Here is a 14,537-nt window from a genome sequence, read left to right as displayed (position 1 = left end):
TTTACTTATGGCCAAAAGCCACTTTCTAAGTAATGTCTTTAACGTAACTCCCTTGAGGTACCATTGTTAGACACGGTTATAGTTATGCACCACAGTCTGTCTCAAATAGTAAGAACGAACAGAACATTGTTTGATCTCTGTTATATTTTGGTTTAAAAGAATGACTAGAGTAATATTAAAATTAAAAGGGAATGGAAATATGTGCATACAAATCTTTTTGAATGTATTATTATCTGGTTTGTAGATTGCACCACGGTTTATATTCATTTAAGAACTGTAAGTTAGCAGAACTTGCAGTCATGATCTTCACAGACTGAGGTGGGAGAATTGCAAGTTCAAGGCTCTTGTAGGCAGAATAGTGAACTCAAGGCCAACCTGGATAACTTGAGGAGACCTTCTCTCAAGATAATAATACCAAGAGTATAGGTCAGTAGTAGAATGCTTGCCTAGCAAACGTAATGCAAACAAAGGTTCAATCCACGGTGTCAGACAAAATAAAACAAAGCAAAGAAAAACAAAGCAAACCGAGACAAAGAAAACTCAGACTAAAACTAGAAATCAATCATAAGCAGCAGACATACTGCTGAAGGACTTAGCTACAGTGCTTTCTCTCTGCAAAGAAGGGTTCTCTAGGAAACCCAGAAGGTCAGAACTCTGTGATGCTAGGAGGATCTGGGTCTCTTTGGTCAACTAGCCTGGCCGACTTGGTACTCTCCAGGCCACTGAATGACCCTGGAAGAAAACAATCCCAAGGTGAGTGTCCTTCTCAAGAAAAGATAACCAAGGCTATCCTCTGACCTCCATATGTGTGTGTCTGTGTGTGACTGTGTGTGTGTGTGTGTGTGTACATCATATAAGTATAGTTGCATATACATGTGCACACAAGTAAGCAAAACCAAACATTTGGGCTCTCACTGTGCCTCTGTAGACTCAGTTCTTTCTTTTCATATTCCCATAGTAACTTTTTACTTTTGCTTAAGGTGCTTGCCTGCTATATTTTTATATTTGCTCATCTTTTCTATTTTCCAAGTTGGGCCGTGGAGACAGTTTTCTTGTAGTTCTAAGTCCCAACATGGTACCTGGCTTCTTCCTTGCTCACTTAAATATTTGCTGAATGGCGGATAAATTATTGAAATGGCGCAGCGAAAATTTTGCAAAGCATAAAATAAGAGATCAATAATACAGTGCAATTGAATCGACCCTAGAGCCAGAATCAGTTATGAGGCTTGAGAAATTGTAGGACGAAAAAGAAGGCCCAGGAAAGCGTTAAATGGGTTTAGCAATTTTCATGGTACAGAATACTCTCTGAGGGAGGGAGGGAGAGTCATTCATAAATTAAATAACCATCCTGATGAGCCAGGCAGTGGTGCCAACAAGATGAAAAGGACATCATAAAATAATGCTCCAGACTGGTAAGTGATTACAAGTTACAGAAAACCATATTTGAAGTGTAACTTTATCATGCTGAGACAGATTGGCATGAGATACACAGGTAAAATATAACAGCGAACTTGTAGATATTTGATATGCCCATTTGTTGTTGTTGTGTGTGTATGTGTGTCTTTCTCTATGTTTGTGCCACTGAAAAGACACACAGGAGATGATTATCGACAACCACACTGGTTTAGTCCATTAAAAGTTTTAGGTTCTTTTCACTGATGCTCATACCAAGAGTGAGCTTCTGGCTCTGAACTGTCTCTTTACACCCAAGCTGGTTCACACAGAGTTTTAATAACCCACAAAGACATATCAGAGTCAGATGAGAGTTAGAACAACCTTGAATTATCCATTCCTGCCAGGACATAGTAATTATTTTAGACTTAACTTGCCAGTTATTCTGGTTAGTATGTTCGACCCACAGTTAGGGAATCTCAAGTGTGTTGCCAAAGCAGACAAGACTGCTCTGGAGTGGGGCAGAGGGCAGACCCAAAGTGGAGTCAGAACAGGAAGGAAGGCATTGCCTTAGGCAGTTGTATCACAGGTGGGTAGGCAGGGAGGCCTGAGGAGGGTGCTGGAGTTAGAAGTGATTGTGAGCCACTGAGCCTGGCTCTTAACTGCTGACCTATCTTTCCAGCTCCAAGACACGCAGTTTTTAAAATGAGATTCCCATTTTTTTTTAATTTTTAAAATTTTTTGTATGTTTCATATCTGAGGACAGAGTGATAGTCTGAAATAAAGGTCCTGTAATGGAGACTCTAGCAGGCGCTGGTTTTGCCACCACCAATTAGTTTTATGTAGAGTTGCAGCCACCATTGGGATCCCAAAGGCAACCAGTGGTCTGGAGTCTTTATTTCTATCAAAAAGGTTTGGTCTCCTGTGTGACCGCTTCTCTTTGCCTGTGCTTTCTGTATCACAACCCGCACCAAGGCAGTTTGCTCGCTTCTTTTTACTGCTCCCCTTCCCTACCGTCACCGTGGAGATAAAAATCAAAGTTTAAAAAAGACGTAGGACTCGTAGCTCCTGGAAAACCAGCCTATGAAACCCTGGGAACCGAAGCTTTCATCGGGCCTGTCAGGAAAATACCCCAATTTCTAATGTGAATTAGGCCAGAGCTACGGAGAATCATTTGGGTAGCTGTTGGCTAATGAGCTGTGGTTTACAGGTTGGGCCACAGCTTGCCTCCCCTGGAGTACGTGGCAGGCTAAGTAATCCACTCTCATTATAACCTCGGCTCAAGAAGCTGCCCGTTTGGAGGCGGCGTAATGATGTGATGTTATGATGTTATATATCACAGAAATTAGAGTCCAGGAACAAGCGCTGGTAGGTCATCTTGTCTCTCCCCTGCCAGGGCAGACTTGCCCCCCACAACGTTTTCTTGAAAGCTTTTGTCCGGTCTGGTTTTAAATGGCCCAGGCAATGGAGCCCAAACATCTTCCCATGAGAGGCCATTTGGCAGTCTAATAGGCTCGCCGTTAGCAAACGCTTCCTCGTTGTGCGACCCAAGCTTTCCTTTGCTCAATTTCATCTCATCACTGCTGTTATTCCGCTTTTAAGCACCCCAAACAATCCCTCTCTCTCCTTCCTGTGTGCTCCTCCCCAGTTCCACAAATGTTTTCCGTTCGCTTTAGTCGTTGCCACCCCGTTTTCGAAGTTTTTTTTTTTTTCTCCTTCCTCCATCCACACTCTCCGCTCTGCTCTGGGTTCTTCCCCTTTGATAGGACTTTCCTGATTTGTTAGGGCCAGAGGAACACGCTGTATTTCACGCTAGATGATGCCTCCTAAGGGCAACATTGAGGCGTTCTTCCCTGGCGGTGACGGATGTGCATGTGTACACAGCCTCAGATTGCATTGCTCCTCTTCGCAGTCAAGCCACAGGAAGGAAGTTGAGGCCTGATGTACTATCGGGGCTCACAATCTGTTGAGCAAGCAAGTGGAGTTACTCACCTAGCAACTATGATTGTGTCTTTGAATTTGGCCATTTTTCTTTGGAAAACTCTGCTCTGGGCTCACAGTTTGATTAAAGTTTGATTAAGGACTGAAGAGGAAAACAAATTGCCCAAATAACAACATTAAAAATAATAACACCTTGTTCTCTGAAAGCAGAAATGCGTTTCTTTCCCCTGTAATTGCAGCGTGATGGTGGTTAAAGGGAATGAGCTCTGGTTTCCCCCGCTCTCCTAAAGGGTAGGAGGGAAGCACAGGGAATCAGGAACAATGGTCTTTTAAAATATGGCACAGTTTCCAAGCTTGCAGGGATTGGCAAATGAAAGAAAAGCAAAAGGAGAAATCATTGAAACTTACCTGCCTCATGCTCCCTTCTGATAAGTACCTGCGTGTGTTTACAGGAGGCTACTGTCTTAGGGGTTGTCTAAAATACTTTGCCAAACTTTAATTATGTTCTTTGGATTATAAATACGCCTTCAATGAAATAGTTATTGCATCATAATTTGACATTGTGTGGGTCTGTTAGTTATCTGTGCTCCTTTCTCCAGTTGATGGGGAAGCTCAGCCAATCACATTCTGTTTAGGGTGTGTCCCCCTGGGGCCAAAGAAAACAGATAAAACATCCTGGTCTGCTAGCCATAATTAAAGGTCTTGGAGCCTATAATTTGTGATCCTAGAGAAGCTAAACAGGAAGGTGAACCTGAAGAAAATCATTTAGTTATCCTCCTGGATATTGAAAGTAGACAAGATTGCCAGGCAAACTTGGGTACACTGGGGGTGGGGGGTGGAAGTAAGGGGAGATGGTTAGAGAGAAGGGAGAAGGGGAGGATTGGGGATAGCTTGGGGGAATGAGATGGGGGGGAGGGAGGAAGGATGGATATGGGAGCAGGGAAATATATATCTCAAATAAGGGAGCCATTTTAGGGTTTGCAAGAGACTTGATTCTAGAGGGGTTCCCAGGTCCAAGGAGAGGTCCCCAGATTGTTCCCTGGGCAGCAGAGGAGAGGGTGCCTGGACTGGCCTTGGCCCATAACCATACTGATGAAGATTTTGCATATCACCATAGAACCTTTCTCTGGCGATGGATGGAGATAGAGTCAGAGACCCACATTGGAACACTGGACTTAACTCCCTAGGTCCAAATGAGAAGCAGAAGGAGGGAGAACGTGAGCAAGAAAGGCAGGACCAGAGGGAACCTTCATCCGACGATGGTTGGAGATAGAGACAGAGACCCACATTGGAGCACTGGACTGAGCCCCCAAGGTCCAAATGAGGAGCAGAAGGAGGGAGAGCATGAACAAGGAAGTCAGGATTGCGAGGGGTGCGTTCACCTACTGATACAAGGGGACTGATCTAATGAGAGCTCACCAAGGCTAGCTGGACTGGGACTGAACGAGCATGTGATCAAACCGGATTCTCTGAATGTGGCTGACACGGGGGCTGACTGAGAAGCCATTGATAATGGCACTGGGACTTGTTTCGTCTGCATGTACTGGCTTTCTGGGATCCTAGTCTGTTTGGATGCTCACCTTCCTAGACCTGGAGGGAGGGGGGAGGAACTTGAACTTCCCACAGGGCAGGAAACCCTGACTGCTCTTAGGCCTGGAGAGGGAGGAGGAGAGGGAGTGGGGGGGAGTGGGGGGCATTGGGAGGAGGGGAGGAAGTGGAAATTTTTATAAATAAATAAATAAATAAATAAATAAAATAAAAAGAATTGATTGAGAAACAGATTATGTAGTGTTTAGACATCGACACTACAGTATGATTCTGAGTTCTGCTGCTATGTGACATTTTAGCCAATCGTATAACTGTGCTGTTCACTGGTGCTATGTTGTCACTCCTGGAGGTCAGGGGAGAAGGGTAAAATATAAAGAAGATAAGGTTTGTTGCTAGAGCCAAAACTAATATAAACAATCCAGATACTTCTGACACTAGTAAACTATTCTTCAAATCCATGGTTTTGTGTTTTAAGTGTTATAAGAAAGACCCAAAGTTTAAGCACAAGTGAGAAAAGGGAGAAATATTGGGACCTACATTTAAAAGCTGTGATTATTAGTAATTACTGTCTGCCAAGAATAGTGTTAAAGTCTGCATGTGGTTTATCTCTCTTGATATTCACTCAATACCCCTCCCCATTTCATACATGATTGCTCATAAAAGTTAACACATGTGATTAAACACACACAGATAATGAATGGTGCAGTTAAGATGTGGTGTTCACTACAGGGCTTATTCTGTTAAGTACCTGGAAGAAAGGCTCCAATAGAGGACTGAAGATGGATACGATTGGTCGTGTGAGCAGCGCAATTGTGACATCACTTGGCAGCTGACCAAGAATACTAGAGATTCTTGACTTCCCTGCTCACAGCTGCTCCTCCTTCCTGAGATCCCCAGGGAGAAATAAGCATCGGAAACAACAGCCCAGGGTGAGCAGGACCCTATGCTCTCGACAGTGCACAGGACCCAGCACCAATGAGGCTCTTCCTCCATTTCTCTCACGTCTTTCCTTACGCCACCTGACCGGATTCCTGGCAACAGTTGTGATGGAAAAGAGACAAGGTAGCTATAGGTCCTGACTCAACCTAATATTTGACAAATTTGTAGGACTCAAGAAGATTAGAGAGAGGGAAGCCATGCCTATGTGAATTATTTGTTCCATGTTATCCTATCTCAAGAGACATTTGTGGCCCAGTTATAGCTATGGAAGGTTCCATTCAGATTAATGTACAAAAGAAAGGAGTGGATACGGACATTTGCTTCCATTATATGCATGATAACAAAGTTGGGAAGGAATTCAGAATTTCGTGACCTGTCGGACTGAGTGGAGATGCTGTTCCAATGGCTGGCTCTCTGTAGATGAGGGATGAGGGATGGAGGAAGAGAATGTGTATGTCATTTTCATAGTGTTGTCAATTAAGAGCAGGGGGCTAAGAAACTGAGTCTGCAAGAGAGTCCACCGAGCCATTGTTAGCAAGACAGTCCACGAAGGGACTCCAAGGAAACGGGCATTGGATGGTGGGAGGTGAGAGAGGAAGGGACAGTAATTTTAAGAAAATCCCAGTTATTCAAAACCACATTGGAAACTACCATGAGGGCGGCCTACTCCCGCAGGACTGTAAGAATGACTATTGAGAGAACAGTCTTGGTAGAATGGAAATAATACAATTGAAATTTAGGGACTTGGAAGGAATGTTGATAAAAAACAAAGGATTGTTTATGAAGTACATACATCTCAAATGAGGCAGAGAAGTGGATAGCTTCCAGCTTGTTTTAACTGAGTGGGAGAGAGGTAGGGTAATCAAAGTGGTGGACAGATAACGAATTCAGTAGCACGTAGTAATAGTGTTATTTTTTTCTCATTTGTTTGCTAATTGCTTGAGAAATTTGTCATTGGTCACTTCCAACTAGAAAGGAAGGTAGAGTGGAAAGGGGCCTTGTCTACAATGCTCAAAGGGAAATCCTTCTTTAATGTGGCTTTCATGAAACCTTGTGTCTTTGGTTTTTGGGTGGATCCCCAATGGTCAAAACAGTGCCTGTCATACTACAAGTGATCAATTAATATTTCTGGGATAACTGAATTAGCGGATCTGCAATGGGTCTTAGTAAGTAGTGGGCGCTCGATCACATTCTCTATCTAATTAAATGGTGATTATCATGGTTAAATCAGACCACTGGAATATAAAAGGGTGAAGGAAATTAAATAAAGATTGAGAGTTAGTGGTGACACAGAGTTGGAGAGTACTCTTTATGAAGAATTAGTGTATAAATGTGGTTAATAGTGGTAGTGATAATGACGCATAATAATAAAAATAACAATGCAGTGGTATTTGGAGTTTTATTAAGTGCCTACTGTTCTGAGAAGTCCTTATATTTTAAACTTATCGAATATTTGCAAAGACTGTGTGATCTCTCCCATTACATTCTGACTTCAAAAGGAAAAAAAAACCTGAGTTAAATCAAAGGCGCTAGAATAGAAAAGGGGGTTCAGATCGATTAGAACTGGGGATTAACTGTTATTCTTAGGATGGAGCAGTGCTGTGGTTGCTTGCATGCATTTGGCCCCCATAGACTCATAGGGATTAGCTCTATTAGGAAGTGTGACCTTGCTGGAGTAGGTACGGTCTTGTTGGAGGAAATAATGTCACTGTGCTGACAAGGTTTGAGGTCTCCTAGGCTCAAGCTATGTCTAGTTCATTCACATGTCGTGGTCTGTTGGATTAAGATGTAGGACTCTCAGCTCCTTCTCCAGGACCATATCTGCCTGCAAACTGCCGTGTCCTGACATGACTTTAATAAACTGGACCTCTGAACTATAAGTCACCCCAATTAAATGTTTTCCTTTAGAATTGCCACGGTGGTCACGGTGTCTCTTCACAGCAATAGAAACCTAACTAGGAGAAGTGTCACTTGCCAATATTATTGGGGGGGGGCAGGGAATTGCTAACCAAGAACTTACAGGTAGCTCCTTTCAGCTCTGTTATTTTCTGTGGAATAAAGAATAATAAATTGACCATGGTGACTCGTGTCTATAACCTTAGCACTTTAGAAACCAAGGCAAGGAGATTATTATGAGTTTGGACCCAGCCTGGGAAACAGAGAGAGTTTCAGGCAATTTAGGACTAAAGATCTTGGAAGAAAGAAAGGTAAAAAAGAAGAAAGGAAGGAAGGAAGGAAGGAAAGAAAGAAGGAAGAAAACATTTGGAGAACAATATGACATTGCACAAAATGACTACCCTGTGTGGATGTGTGCTTCTTGGCAACGTAGATTGGTAAGTCTCCAAGAAAGAGGTATACAGAGGTAAGAGGTGGGCAAAAGTTTGTTACTTTTCCTTCAGGTGCCTGCCATTGACTGCTTCTATGTGTGAGATATGGATGTCTTTTGGATGACATTCCTGCATTATTATGACATAATAGAACAGCCCTCTAAACAGAATGCTAATAAAACACCAATGCAATACACCATCTTTGCTTCCAGAGATTTTTATTGTGTATCCTGCTAAGAGTGAACTTTGTTTGAACTGCAGTGAGGAAAGTATTTGGACATTTTCCTTTCTGGGTATTTTTTCTTCTGTTTCTAGTTTTTTATATATAATGCATAAGAATAAATTTTTCTTTCTGCAACTCGGAGTACCACATAAACCTAAGGAGAAGTTGTCTCATGGCTGGGGAAATCACGTGAAACCTCTGGACAGACAGCGGTCAAAAGAGAAAGGTGCATTCCGTAGATCCTGAGTACACAGGCTTGGCTAACCTCGGAAATATGAGACGTCTCAGATTTTTAGAGGATAAATACCTGTGTGTTATTTCTGCGAATGTGAACATTTTACAGTAGTTTTTTTCCTTATCTAACAAATTCGCAAACCAATAAGCAGACATATGCTCCAAGTCAGATGCTGATGTTTTTGTGTCTTATTCTGTATTAAGAAAGAAAATTTACTTAGTAAAACAGTAAAAACCAGAAATAGTACTTTTTATATTTTACCTTTGCTTTCCAATGAGGTTTGTAGAAATGAGGAAAATAGAAATGAATGTTGGAGAGTAAGAAGCATGGACAATGAATCAAATTAACGTCACCTTGGTCAGAAGTGCCTTGTAAATTCTTGTTGTTCATTCCTTTATTTTGACGCAGTGAACGCAAACAGTGTGAGTTGTGTACAGTGTCCCTAAACATTATGTGACAACTTTGAAACTGCCCGGCGACTTCCATATGTGTGTGTGTGTGTGTGTGTGTGTGCGTGTGCGCATGTGCATGGCCCTTCTTTCCTTCAAATACCATACAATGCAGTATTTTTTTCCCATTAGATAATTTGGATAAATTAAAATACCACCTGGGCTACAGTAAGGCATATTTTCCATGTTTATTTCTTATTAGATGAATATTTGACTCTCCTATCCATGAATCTTTCCATTATGTTTATGTATGTCAAATAACTTAAAGGTATATAAAAAGAGTATTTTCTGCTCTTTGTAATTTTTTTTTGGATGTCAGACTCTGCGAGAGTCCTGATGTAATAACGCCCCTGACTTTTCCCGTGTTTATCACAAATGTAAAGGAACAGTTTGTGGCGTAGCCTGTTTTCAGGGTTGATATGATGCTATGTTGCTATGGTAATGCTGGAGCAAACAGGTTCATGAGATGGTATTAGTAAGACGGCGGCTTGAAACTTAATCAGCACGCCGAGACTTCTTTCCTATATTTCAATATCACTTTGGCAAATTGAATTCCAGGCAGTTGTCAGTCCAATGTATTCCCTGTGGTTTCTCCTTTGCGAAATTGCCTCTTTATTCTATGCACTGATGAACATGGGGTAATTGAAATGTGAAGCTGTTTGTCACGCTATTTATACAACCCTGTCTGGTAGCCAGCAATCTTTGTGTGGTGTGCACTGCAGGTAACAATTAGATCTCGAAACCTTTTCTTGGTTGAACAAGTGAATGATTGTTTTCCCAAAATACTCCTGATTTTGTGGGTACTTTATGTGATACCATGTTTTGTGGGGGGAAAGTTCAGCCAAGGTTTAATCACAGCCGATTTTGCCGGCGCCGTGGGGTTTGCATTCTTTGCTCAGAGGACTGTGAGCCAGCCAGAGCCCTGAAAGAGCGCCACTCCTCAGGGCAGGTGCCCCCAGCTCTCCACCAACCGGCTCTCCAGCTGAGTCAGAAACTGGACTCTCTGGCTTCTGGTGGCCCCAGCCATTCGCAACAATAGATGTGAAAACACAGTTCTGCGTGGAACAGAAAGCACTGATTGGGGCGTGGGGCAAGGCCTGGGGGAGGGATAATGCTTTCCCTGTAGGCCGCTTTGTATGTAGAGGATTTAAGCCCCTTTGCTGTCTCCAAGTGAACTGATCAATTATGAAGCCTCCCTGTATCCCTTTTCGGGTTGTTTTGAGGGTCACTACATGTTTTCTCTCTCTCTCTCTTTTTTTTTCCTTCTGAAAGTCAGCTCTAAGGGAACATAAACCGAGCTTTATTTGAAGCCCAGCAGGCAGTAATGTCCTCCTCCCTCCTCTTCCCTGCACACATTTACTGAAATGAAAGGGAATTTCTACCCACCCCACTCCTATTGAAGGGAATGATTGCACTCTGTGTTTCTCCCGCTAAAACAGCTGAAATAGTGGCATGAGATTCGAACGGAGGGTATCCTGTTTTATAAGGTACAATTATGAAATCACTGGAGAAGAGCGGATCTCCAGAGCTCGGTGGGGAGGGGGGACGGACGGGACAGGGATGCAGTCTGCTCCTCTATCCTGGACCCTTCAGTACTTGTTTCCGCCATAGTCTGCTCTTTTCCCAGCATCCACTGCAAGGACCGGCTTGCCCTTAAGTCCTTCCTGCAGGGGGTGTCTCTTCTCTTTACTTCTGCCTCCCACACTCTCTCCTGGGCCTTCCTGTTGTGCTGTTCAGGCATTGACATCGTCTAGGGTTACTTTGTACACTGAAAGAGCTTAGAGGTGAAAATGTGACGAATCTCGTGGATGATATCATGGGATACCAGCTATTTTGTGGCAGCTGGAGAGACGGCAATGGAACGAACCGTGCAGCAAGACTCGTGTCTCTAGCACACTGCACAGCCGATGCGAATGTGAAAGAGACTGTATCAGTGTGAAGTGTTCAGGGTTCAGCTTTAACTTACAGAGAAAGTTGTCCAGGAACTTGTCAGGGCTCTTCTATAGCGGGTTAATGCTTTCTGGGCAGCTTGAGAGCATAGTGATCCTGACCTGTCTACCAGATGACTGTATATATTCACAGAGGAGCTAATGATACAGCTGAAACTAAATGGACCTTAGTGGACCGGTGGTAGCTGATGATACCACGAAGAGCTCTTCAGCTTGACGAAGATTTATTATTTATTTCCTGCAGGGCTTTATCCATCCCTTTCAGGGGTACTTTAGTTGAAATGCCCGTGAAGCCTCTTCCAAGGGCAGAGCTCTTACTAGTGCAGAGGGTAAGGGACTTTAGAGGCTACCCAAATTCAAAATAATGTTTTAAAAAGATTGCTACATTTACATGTTTACGGCAGATGCACGCCTCCCGCTTCTAGAAACAACTGATCTTAATACCTACTTAGCAGGAATGATTGGCTAAAACAGGAGGCGACCAGATGGCTCAGCATGGTTAATAACGCCCATCTGAGAGCTGCATCGTGAATTACAAAGTCGAGGGCAAAATTTAAGGCTCCAGGTGGCAAAATTAAAACAAAAGATGGTGTAATTTTTTATTTAAGAAGAAAAGGAACGAATGCCAAATTGCAAGGTGGAACTACTCTTTTATTACATGTGGAGAGTTTACTAAGTTGAACAGAATTGACTGTAACTTGACATACTCTTAAAAAGCTGACTTGTTTTAAAAAAGTGTAGCCTGAGCCAGGCTGTGGTGGTATACACCTTTAATCCCAGTACTTGGGAGGCAGAGGAAGGCCGGTTTCTCTGAGTTCCAGGCCAGCCTGGTCTACAGAGCAAGTTCCAGGACAGTCAGGGTTGCAAGGGAAAACCCTGTATCAAAAAAAAACAAAAAACTAAAAACAAAAAAAAAACCCCACAAAAAACAGACAAACAAACAAAAAAACCAAACCAACCAATCAACCAACAAGTGGCCTGGGTCATAGATAAGCTTTCTTTAGCTTTTCTTTTCTCTTTCTGGTGGGGGATGAGCTGTTAGAACCCAAACTGTAAACTGGTGACTAGGAAGTCTGTAAGGTTATCTTGGATGTGACGGGAGGGTAGGGGTCTGGTTTTGATAATCCTGGGTAAGTTTTGACCTCAGAAAAAGGCAATGTTAAACTTAATTGCAAGGAGTTTCTAGTTCAGGAACTTTCTAGGTTGCAGTCTGAGGAGAGTTGAGGATTTCCTTCTTTCTTAATCCTCGGGACACCTGGGAACCCACACAAACCACCTCTTGGAATTCTTAGAGGAGGGTCCAACATTCTTCCCCTTTCAGAGTTGACTAGACCAGGAGCCAATCAATCAACTGATTTCCGGCTCCTCCTGGATCCTGGACTGTCTGACTTGGATGAGGCCTGTCCCCGTATTTCTCAGGGTTGCTCTCAGGTTCCCTTTTGGGTTTACAGGAAAAGGTCGCCAGACTGCAGCTGCGCTTGGGTTTTAATTTACACATGTGCCCACATCGCCTTTCTCTGAGTTCTTGCTCATGCCGCATCCAAGGAACTTGCCTTCCTAAGTTTGGGAACCCATTTCAGGAGTCCCCAAACAGCCGTGCACAAATAAATCCAATCCAGTCTGTGTGCAAGATATAGGACCTTGGAGTTTCCATTGCAGCCACTACTATGAACACTCACATATTCAAGAGTTCTGGCCATGAATGGTCCCAGAGCTCTAGTCACCAAACTCTGGGACATAAACTACAACCTTGGAGCACCTTCCAAATCTTTCTATTACTGTTCCGTTGGGCAGGACTCCTTAGTCTCCACCCAGGTCCTCATGAAATTGCACTCTTGGTCATGGACTTCACGTCACAGGTCTCAGGGGACTCTTCTGTGTTCAGTCTGTCTCGGAAACAGACGATGTCTCTTGGTGTAAGGTACCTTGTTCCCCAAATGAACCAACTTTGTTTTCAAAATCTCTCTTCTCTGCTAACTTAGTATTTTCATTTTTGCTTGATGTTTTATACAATTAAAAGCATTGTAGGATCGGTTTTCCTACTTTTTTCTCCTCGAAAAGTGAATTTAAAGTGCTTTTTGGTTTTCAGTGTTGAGTTCGACCTTCCTTACCCGAGTCACAAACACCTTACATCTAAGTCATAACTTGATCTCTTGGCTCATGTGCTTTCTCATCTGTGAATGATGTCTGAAAGAATAGAGTGAGATCTTCATCTCTACGTGTAGGAAGACTGGAGTCTCCCTCTGATTTTTGATGCTTGACTTTCCAATCCTCTGTACCTGGAATGTGCATGACTTGCATTACCTGGATCTAAACTCCTCACGTTTGTTTGAGTCTCTTTCAAGGCCAAGAAGGAAGAAAAACTGTCACCACGGCTGGTTTTAGGACAGGCTAAGCCCCTGTGTTATGCATAGGTCTTTTAGTTTCCTAGGCTGCCATAACAAGGTAGTGCTAGCTATGATGGTTTATAGTAACAGAGATGCATTATATTATAGCCCTAAAAACCAGAAGACCAAAGTTGAAGCATTGTCAGAGTGGAATGCCCTCCTAGATGCTGCACAGAACCCTCTACTGATGTGGGACTCCCCTCTGTATGCTGTGAATACCATTGATTAATAAAGAAACTGGCTTGGCCTAAGCAAGGTAGAACTTAGTTAGGTGGGGAAACACTGAACTAAATGCTGGGAGAAAGGAGGCAGAGTCAGAGAGAAGCCATTTAGCCCCAGTGGACACAGATGCCAGAACTTTACCTGGTAAGCCATAGCCTCATGGCAATACACAGATAACTAGAAATGGGTTAAGATATAAGAGTTAGCCTATAAGAAGCTAGAGCTAATGGGCCAAGCAGTGATTTAATAATCCAGTTTCTGTGTGATTATTCCGGGCTGAGCAGCTGGGAACAAAACAAGCGGCCTCCTCCAACACTCTACTGTCCTTTCTAGCTAGTGGTGAGGGTCAGCAGCATTCCTCCTGTCTTGCTCTCTGAGAGCACAGAGCCTTCTCCCCACTTTTCCTGGCTCTTATCAAGGCTCCAGTCATTAGCAAATTCAGGCCTGAGTTCCCAGAATGTGTATAATCTTAAGTAACCACATTTGCTGTAAACTATTTTAAAATGTTCTTAGATTCTAAAGTCCTGCGGATCAGAACTCCAGTATAGGTTACTGGGGCCCTAACACAACTCAACACTGAGTGACTGAGAAGGCCAGGAGGGCGCAGGAAAGTATGCCCCGCAGAGGAGGACTGAGGGCTCCAATGGTTGGGTTGTTCTTGGCAGGATCTAGCTACCGTTGTTGTGAGGCGAGGCAGACAGAGTGTTGCAGATGTTGTTAATGAAGTCACAGGAAATAAATAAGAGGACCTTAAAGAACTTCCCTTCACAACCTACACAGTGTTTATTTCTACCATGTTATGAAGTGCACCTTCCTCTTCGGAGTGTCCAGCGTCTTGGTTGAGTCAAAAGCAGAGGGTAACATCCATGGAGAATCAGACAGAGGGCAAGGAGTGTTATGCAACACCCGGGTTGGTGGGCGGTGG

At 43.3% G+C, this 14,537-nt stretch overlaps 1 long non-coding RNA gene across 1 annotated transcript in view; it reads left to right on the top strand.

Moving 5' to 3' along the window:
• Positions 1-5,763: 5,763 nt before the first annotated feature.
• Positions 5,764-14,537, top strand: part of LOC125394012 (uncharacterized) — a 42,602-nt gene continuing 33,828 nt past the window's right edge. Inside the window, exon 1 of the long non-coding RNA XR_007230051.3 lies at positions 5,764-5,943. This is a non-coding gene — a long non-coding RNA (uncharacterized LOC125394012). The remainder of the gene's footprint in view (positions 5,944-14,537) is intronic.

The sequence above is a fragment of the Myodes glareolus genome, chromosome 20 (genome assembly GCF_982192425.1).
Source record: "Myodes glareolus chromosome 20, mMyoGla1.1, whole genome shotgun sequence".
In the NCBI taxonomy this organism is placed as follows: Eukaryota; Metazoa; Chordata; class Mammalia; order Rodentia; family Cricetidae; genus Myodes; species Myodes glareolus.
Note: the sequence above shows the minus strand (reverse complement) of the source record. Positions and strands in the feature narration are given on the sequence as shown.